At 33.0% G+C, this 7,663-nt stretch overlaps 1 long non-coding RNA gene across 1 annotated transcript; it reads left to right on the top strand.

Annotated features, from left to right (window-relative positions):
* Positions 1-209: 209 nt before the first annotated feature.
* On the top strand, positions 210-6,502 carry LOC129984844 (uncharacterized). Its single transcript, XR_008785531.1, has 3 exons — positions 210-278; positions 3,521-3,635; positions 5,597-6,502. It is a non-coding gene; the product is annotated as an uncharacterized LOC129984844 (long non-coding RNA).
* Positions 6,503-7,663: the final 1,161 nt, after the last annotated feature.

Below are 7,663 nucleotides of genomic sequence, written 5' to 3'. Positions count from 1 at the left end.
GATAACCACCATGCCGTCCAAACGCTGCAAAGTGAATAAAACCGAATGAGATTTATGCAAATGACTATAATCGTCAGATATAAAAAATATCGATTAAAACCATTTTGATTGGTTACAAGATATTCAGGATATTTTATAAAGAATAATCCTTGTATGGCTTTTTGCCTTTTATGGTATCTGTATGTCGAATTATGTGGTGTATGTTTTCTATCTTGCAAAGTTGAATTACGTAATTGCTTGTCGCAGTACCTGATGTCGAACTGCATTTCTTATTATTGGTAAGTAGTTTTCTAATGTTTTTAATAATCGTACGTCTTAACTTCAGGATAACAATTATTTTATGCTCATCGAAAGTTTTACTTCTTTAAACGACGGTTATAATCTCACCTGTCTAGAATTGTATTGTTATTGGAAAGGAGGAAATAGTTCAGTATTAAAAGTTGCAATTTCTGTCTTGATATCTTTTGTTTCATAATTCAAATGAAAGCACGAAAGGTGTTCTTATTTTTGTGAATATAAAAAACGGAGCTTCCATTTCCTCGAATAGAAAAACGAAGTTCTTGTATTAAATGAGATGAAAGTTCCGAGTTAATGTTTCCTGTCTGTTTATTTTTCGATAGTTTTGTAATGGAATAATCCTATTGACTTGACCGTTAAATAGCTTTTCCATATACGTAGTATTAAACTCTTTAATGGAAACATTTGATGTAACTAATTATGGCTGGAATGCAATCTTCAATTACTTTAAAAATTGAGTAACGAACTGTAAGAAACCTATATTCCGTTATATTCAACAAAGCAATTTTAAACGTCCTTTCATTTTACAGTTGAACTTAATTTCGGTTATTAAACTTGCTCTTCTTGAATCCCCTTATTTATAACAATCTGAAAATGGATCTAAATTAAGTACCGCTTATTTATCAATATAATACTCCATTCAACTTGTTAATTGTAATAAAAATTAACCCAGATTTATAGAATTCAGTATAAAAAGGGACTTCCGCTGTTAATTCCAGTTACACAGCTACGAATTTTTCTTGATTACATGTATAGGAGGTACTTTAATATCGGAAATCGGCAAGTACTCTCGCCAGCTGCGTTTCATCATACATGCTTATATTACGAGCAGCCAACTTTTATTCGGCAGCTTATTTCTCAAAAAGAATAAATATTTCCGAATAAAAGTCAGAATTATACTCGTATAATAACTTATACGATCGTATAGGTGTATCATTATGTTTAAATTATACAGAGTTAAGATTATCTCAGGGTTGTACAAAACTAAAGACCAAGATGGACTTAAAAAAAATTAACAATTGTATTTATGAAGAACATTACTGTCGGCAAGAAATCGGTTTGTATCGTATTATAAAGAATGAATTAATCACGTAATGATCAATGATGCCTATTTGCAATTCTTCCAATTCGATAGATGTTGAAACAATCAATATTTAAGTGTTCCTGAATTCCTTGCGAAATTTGCTATTTGTGTAACTGCTAAATGGATTGCTTGGAAATGCTGATGTAATTGTTGATATTGTTGGAAACCGTAATGAAATGTGGGCGAAGCATTTACTGAAGACTCTATTTTTAAGCAAATCGAGTAGCAACAACCAAAATGCATAATAGTTCAATAGATGGCCTATAGCGACTTTATAATTTGTTTCGAATGTTTGAACAATTGAGGATGTTCTTCAAATTGAGAAGCTCTTAATCGCCGAAATTGACTCGATAAATCAAATCGACAGTAGCTGGCAAAATTTGTTACTGTTGTAAATGGATTCTCTAATCATTTAACAGTATCATAATGAACAAAGATCTTCGACCAACAATTTGGTCGATCTTTGAGATGAACTTTAAGCTGTGAATCGGGTCCAAAAATGGATATTCCTACCTTTTTCAACATGAATATAATTTTTATGTTCCTGAAATTGAGTCTTAATGGTAAAAACTGGGTGCAAAACAATTTTTCCTCGGGTTTTAAACCATAATCAATTTGTATTGGAATCTTCTGGAATATCTCAAAATATAAATAAATTGAAGCATTTGCATATTTCACTTCTCGCACTCGGGAAAAATAACTGGATGTAGTACTAGTCTGTCGAGTACTAGTCTTAATAATATTTATCCGAAAATTAATGTTATCAACAATTTTTCTGGGAAAAGCAGGCAGATAGTGAAATGAAACTTGAAGGATACAACGTCTATATTTCTACCTGTAGTTAATCAATTAATCATCTGAGTGCAGGCTAATAGCGTAGAAATATTTTTCGCATGCCGTATCTATATATTTTAGAAGTTTCCAATTAGTATCAAGATACTGCTCTATTTAAATTTCATTGAAATGGACAGCTGTTGATACCACTCCATATCAAATCCTAATGGAGAATTCAGTCCAATTATGAAGTGAGGGAAACCATTCTATCAACAGTGTCATTGAAGAAAATTACCTCAATTTCTTTTACAAATTGAGGGATTCAATAAGATTTTCGTGACAATAAGAATCTCATTTTTCAAGATAGAAATCAATTTTAATGGTGTCCTGCATTCTGTTATCGATTTCTTGTACTTTGAAAACCAAGTCAGTTCACTGACTCTCTGGATATCTACTTGCTATGCATACTCCCGACTATTTCCAAACGCAAAAAATAGAACCAAAATTTTTATTTCAACATAATTAAGATAATATTATGCATTGCTTCGAATAAAATCTCATAACTGTGGTGCCCTTTAAGAAAAATGGCCTTTGTACACAACTCGAATATTTCACTTAGCGAAATGGCGTCTTAATCGCTTGTCATTCAATGTAGATGACATGTTCATAGGATTTAGTTTGAAATCTGCAATTAAGTGAACGTATTAAGCAATTCAAAAGGCATAAATTGCCTAGAAGCGCAACAAAATCTGGTCCTATTATAGTATAGAAATTAAAATATTAGTGTCCCAAACGGAATGCACCGTGTAATTTGCAAGCTATGTAAATTCGCATGTCAGGTGATAAAAGATTACAATCCCTATTCCGAGCAGTGAATTCTAGCGGAATTCTTGGAGAGGGGTAAATGTGACTATTACTTTATAGTCCGTATTGCCTTCCAACATCTTCTGGAAGTGGTTTCTCTTGGCTCTATCTAGATCGTTATTTTGCTTAATTTAAATTTATCAAGTGATAAACTTGGTGAATCTTGTCACACTCTCGGTGAGGATAAGAACCTCCAAACCCGTAAATGTCACGCTATAAGAAAGTTCAATAACTGCGTTTCAAACATTCATAAATAAGTATAGAAATAGAATCTTGGATATAAAGACCGAGAGAATTTCAAGCGCAACTTCACTCCTCAAAGTCGCTTGGTTTTCTTGAGCATCTTGCTATTTATTAAAGATTTCCGATCCTGATTATATTAATTTAGACGATATCATGGTCACATCGTACCAGACTCGATGTATAATTTTGCATTAAAAGCATGAAAATGCACTTAAAAAATTTCTCAATTTCGTCACTAATTGAATGTTTGCTTTTTAGGTTATTTCCAGACTGCGTGAAAATGACGGTGCCAACATATTAACTACAGACGAGAGAATTCAGCTTTAGAACTTCCAACTGTTTTATTAACCGCCGAGAGATCAAGATAAGAAGGGTAAGTTCTAAAAAATTGTATAATTCACGAGCCCGATTAACTGTTTTAAAATTACACTAGAGAAGAATCTGAAATTTTGGTAAAAGCCATGTAAATTACTATGGGTATCGACTTCGACACGGTCCTTGTATGACGCTTTTCGAAAGTGTTCGTTCTCAACAATGCAATATACGTCCGTTCAATACAAGTATTCCATTTGGTACACGGAATACTTGTATGTGGATTGCATAATTTTTGCATCAAATTAGTCCTTAATTCATTGAATTTCCGATTATAGATGTCAAGCAATCTATCGTTGCTGGTAGGACATACGGAAACGAAGATTAAATTTAAATGAATGGTGAAGAATTGCCTTCATTAAGGTTTGGGATGGAATAGCCAAAATAAGCCTACTTGGTATCGAGGTTTTTATTTGAATATAGCAGTAATAGAACGTAATGCAGGATCAAATTTGCGTTTGGCAGTAGTGAATCCAGAGATTTTCTTCACAATATATAACGCGATGAATAGGTGGTCTCAAAACATTACATGGGCTCTACAATTGTTTCTGATTTAAGTATTGTATGCCAATGTCCCGTTTCTTTCCTAGTACACACGTACTTTTGTGAATAGGATTGTATAGTGCTTGAAGATTTCCGATCAGTGTATTGTTGGAAAGATTACCGTTATAAATGTTATAGGTCGAATTAAGTATTTCTACAAGCAATGCAAATACGCATATTGGATGATGCAAATCAGACGCGAATTCAGTAGCGTGCAATTTCCTTATTTAGAAGGATTTAATCAGCAAAAAAAATGCAACATAAAAATGTAGAATACACTATTAAAAAGCGCCAAATTCTTCATAAACGGCATCGTTAACTAGGATAAAAGGAAACCGAAGCTTTTCATATTGCATCCAAAATACACTGCATCCATTTTCTTAGTACATAATTTTGTGCCTGTATTTCAAACTTATATAAGCAATTTTTCATTTATTTGGCTTAACTATTCATATTGTCATGCCACGTTAAACAAGTTCACTCTATAATTCAAAATTGATGCATATATCTGTAAACTACAGTACAAGACTGTCAAATTAGGAATGGCTGTATTGTTTCTCCTCACATAGCCAAGAAAACATTCAGTTCATTGGGATATTTCATTTTTCCCAAGTCGGAACAAATGTTTAAGGAATGTAACAAGTCGTTAAGCAAAATATGCTGTAGGAATCTGAAATATTGGCTAATTTTAATGAATTATCCTTTATAAATGATAACACACTATTACAAATTGTGAATAAGCAAATTGTATGCATTATGAATGCATATGCATTACAAATTGGAGAACTATTCATTTTTTCTTAATACTAGGCATTTTTATTCTATAGTGTTAATATTTTATACTACTGGAGCAGCACATTCCAAATGCAAAAACGCGTCGTTTATGCATTCTAAATTCTCCCGATGACTAAGTTTTAAAGCACTCTTTCGCCCTGATGAATTAGTAGTCAAGTGGCATTAAATTCAAGTTAATGACTAATCTGTATTGTATATTTAACCCTTTGCACACGGATGGTGCTTGTCGCTCTCACCATTCAAGACGATGCATCAGTTTGATGTTTTTATTTTTTCAATTTTGATTGTTAAAAATTCTTACGGAATGGTAAAAATATACGTTAATTTTTCAAAGAAATTAGACTTAAATTATGTTTATTTTTAGACCAATAAACAAATCTTAGTATTAGGTGAGCAATTATGAATAGAATTGCTCTTCAGAGTGCAAGTGATTAAATCTTGCTAACGACTAACCGAATATTTCAATTTCAAGTATAATTATTAAACGCCAAATTTTTTGTTCCCTGATCCGTTTTCGCAGTAGCTGAAATGCTTATTTTAACTGAAATGAATTTTTAATGTATGGCTTTTAAATGTTGCAGTATCTGAAAACGGTTTCTTAAACTTCATTTTTTTTTTTTTCAGGGAAGTTGATAATCTCGTCTGAGCAAGGATCTAGATATCGATCTAAGGTTACCTTAATCACGATAAAAGCTTGCCTCTTGCCAATTCTTCAAAGCCCTGAAATCCACAAATGGCTAGCTGGTTGGCGAGACGTCTGTCAAAAGTGCTTTTGCCGGCTTAGATGAATTTGGAAATCGTGCATGGTATCCTGCTTATTTCAAGTGCTTCAACTGTAAGATGAACTTCTACATGTGAACTCGAATTTAATTTTCTTTTCAAGAATTTTCCTCAACTGTACTTGTCAGATTAAAATTAGTTTAAACTTTATAGTTTTTCTATATATATAATTGCTTTAGATAGTAGTTTAAAGGGAACTTCAATGTATATTAGCATAGCTTTCAAATTCATAAATATAAAATTTTGATTCCTTTCTTAAACTTTGTTTCAAATCCCCCTCGAAGGAAACGGACAACTACCGAAAACTAAATTTCCCTCACCCGATTAAAGACTAGTACTAATGCGCAGGTATTTGATGCTGTGTCAAAATTGGTATTGAGAACTACAAATTGTCGATAACAAACTGTATCAAACAATTAAGCAAAGCATTTAAATACCACTTAAATGTATTTCAGTTGTGTCGGAAATTCCGCTCACGAATATAAATCTTCAAATCGATGCTTTATAGCACTCATTCAAAGCCTAATTCGGCTGTACTCCGTGGTTTTCCGTCCAATTTCGTGAAGCAATAACTAGTATTCTAAATGAGTGGCGGCTTCCTATGTCGGCGCTGTCTTATGAATATTTGCCGTTAAAGCCCTTTCTTGCTTTTATGAAGTCTAGCAGAAATATTAAATAATAGATAAGGTTCTAAATCTCTTCGGAAACAACCTTGCATTATTCGCTTGGTACAACCCTTGAACATATTTGGTTTAAAATTCGATGGGACTCTATTGCACGAAACTTGCATTTTTAATTTAAAGTTAACCGTTTCGTGCTTAAAGGTTTAACTGTAGCTAAAATGCGTATCCTCAAACCATTTGGAACAGCTTTTAAAATCTGCGGGCGGAAGTTTCTCGGAGAATTTCCAAATCGATTAGGAACTTAGTCACCACACATTAGTTCTTCACTTAGCACCGAAACTTCAACCATGGCAATCACAGCTTAATAGAATATAAAGGCATTCATTTTAGAATTAAAATACTTTAAAGAGAAAATAATCAATTCAAAGTATTAGTGTGGCATAGAACAGAACACATGTACTGGGATTTCATTTATTTGGCATAAATGATGTAAACGGGTTCAGATGCCAATGTTAAAAGTAGAAATTGCACTGATCTGGTTCGTCTGAAATAAGTAAAGGGGTGATTAGGCTAGACTAATGGAAATTAGATGAATAGCACGTTAAATACTGATCCCTGTTTACTTTCCGTCTAGGCTGTTTGGGACCGGCAGTCTAAATGGAAAGTATCGGTCCCCAGAGAATCGGTACTTGACGTGTTAAAAACGAATTCGGTTGTAGCAATCTTAAAAATAAATTCAACGAGGGACTTCAAAATTGCCAGATTTAGTGGGACAGTTCGAACTTGTGAAATGGAATTTGTACTTAATTGGCATCAATTAAAGGCTAAATTTGAATTACACGAGTTAAGGTGCAAGTTAAATTTTACCAATTGCTATAACTAAGAATGCTGAAATCTCGCTTCAAAATAAGAATCTTGCCTCTGTAGGAAGAGTAAATTAGAATCTTTAAAGGAAGATTATTTTCACATCAATTAGCCGTTGACTGGTATTGGATGTCTCAACATAGTGGCTACCGGCATATGGACCCAGATCAAAAATGCTGTGAATTACGTAGGAAACTATTTTTATTGAATGGCTTTTTTAATGTAAATTAATATGAAACTGAGAAAATCCACTTTAAGTCAACTCGGTGTTAAACGCTATAGCTCAACTGGTTTAAGGAAATTCAAGAAGGGGTAAATTGAGAGGTGCAAATTATAACGCTCTCATTATTTTGTTTTATACTTTGACTTTTTCCGGAGGCAGTTCTTGTAAATTGGGCATTAAACCACCTCCTAAATTCAATTG

The sequence above is a fragment of the Argiope bruennichi genome, chromosome 9, assembly GCF_947563725.1.
Source record: "Argiope bruennichi chromosome 9, qqArgBrue1.1, whole genome shotgun sequence".
Lineage (NCBI taxonomy): Eukaryota > Metazoa > Arthropoda > Arachnida > Araneae > Araneidae > Argiope > Argiope bruennichi.
This window is presented reverse-complemented; position numbering and strand designations above follow the sequence as displayed.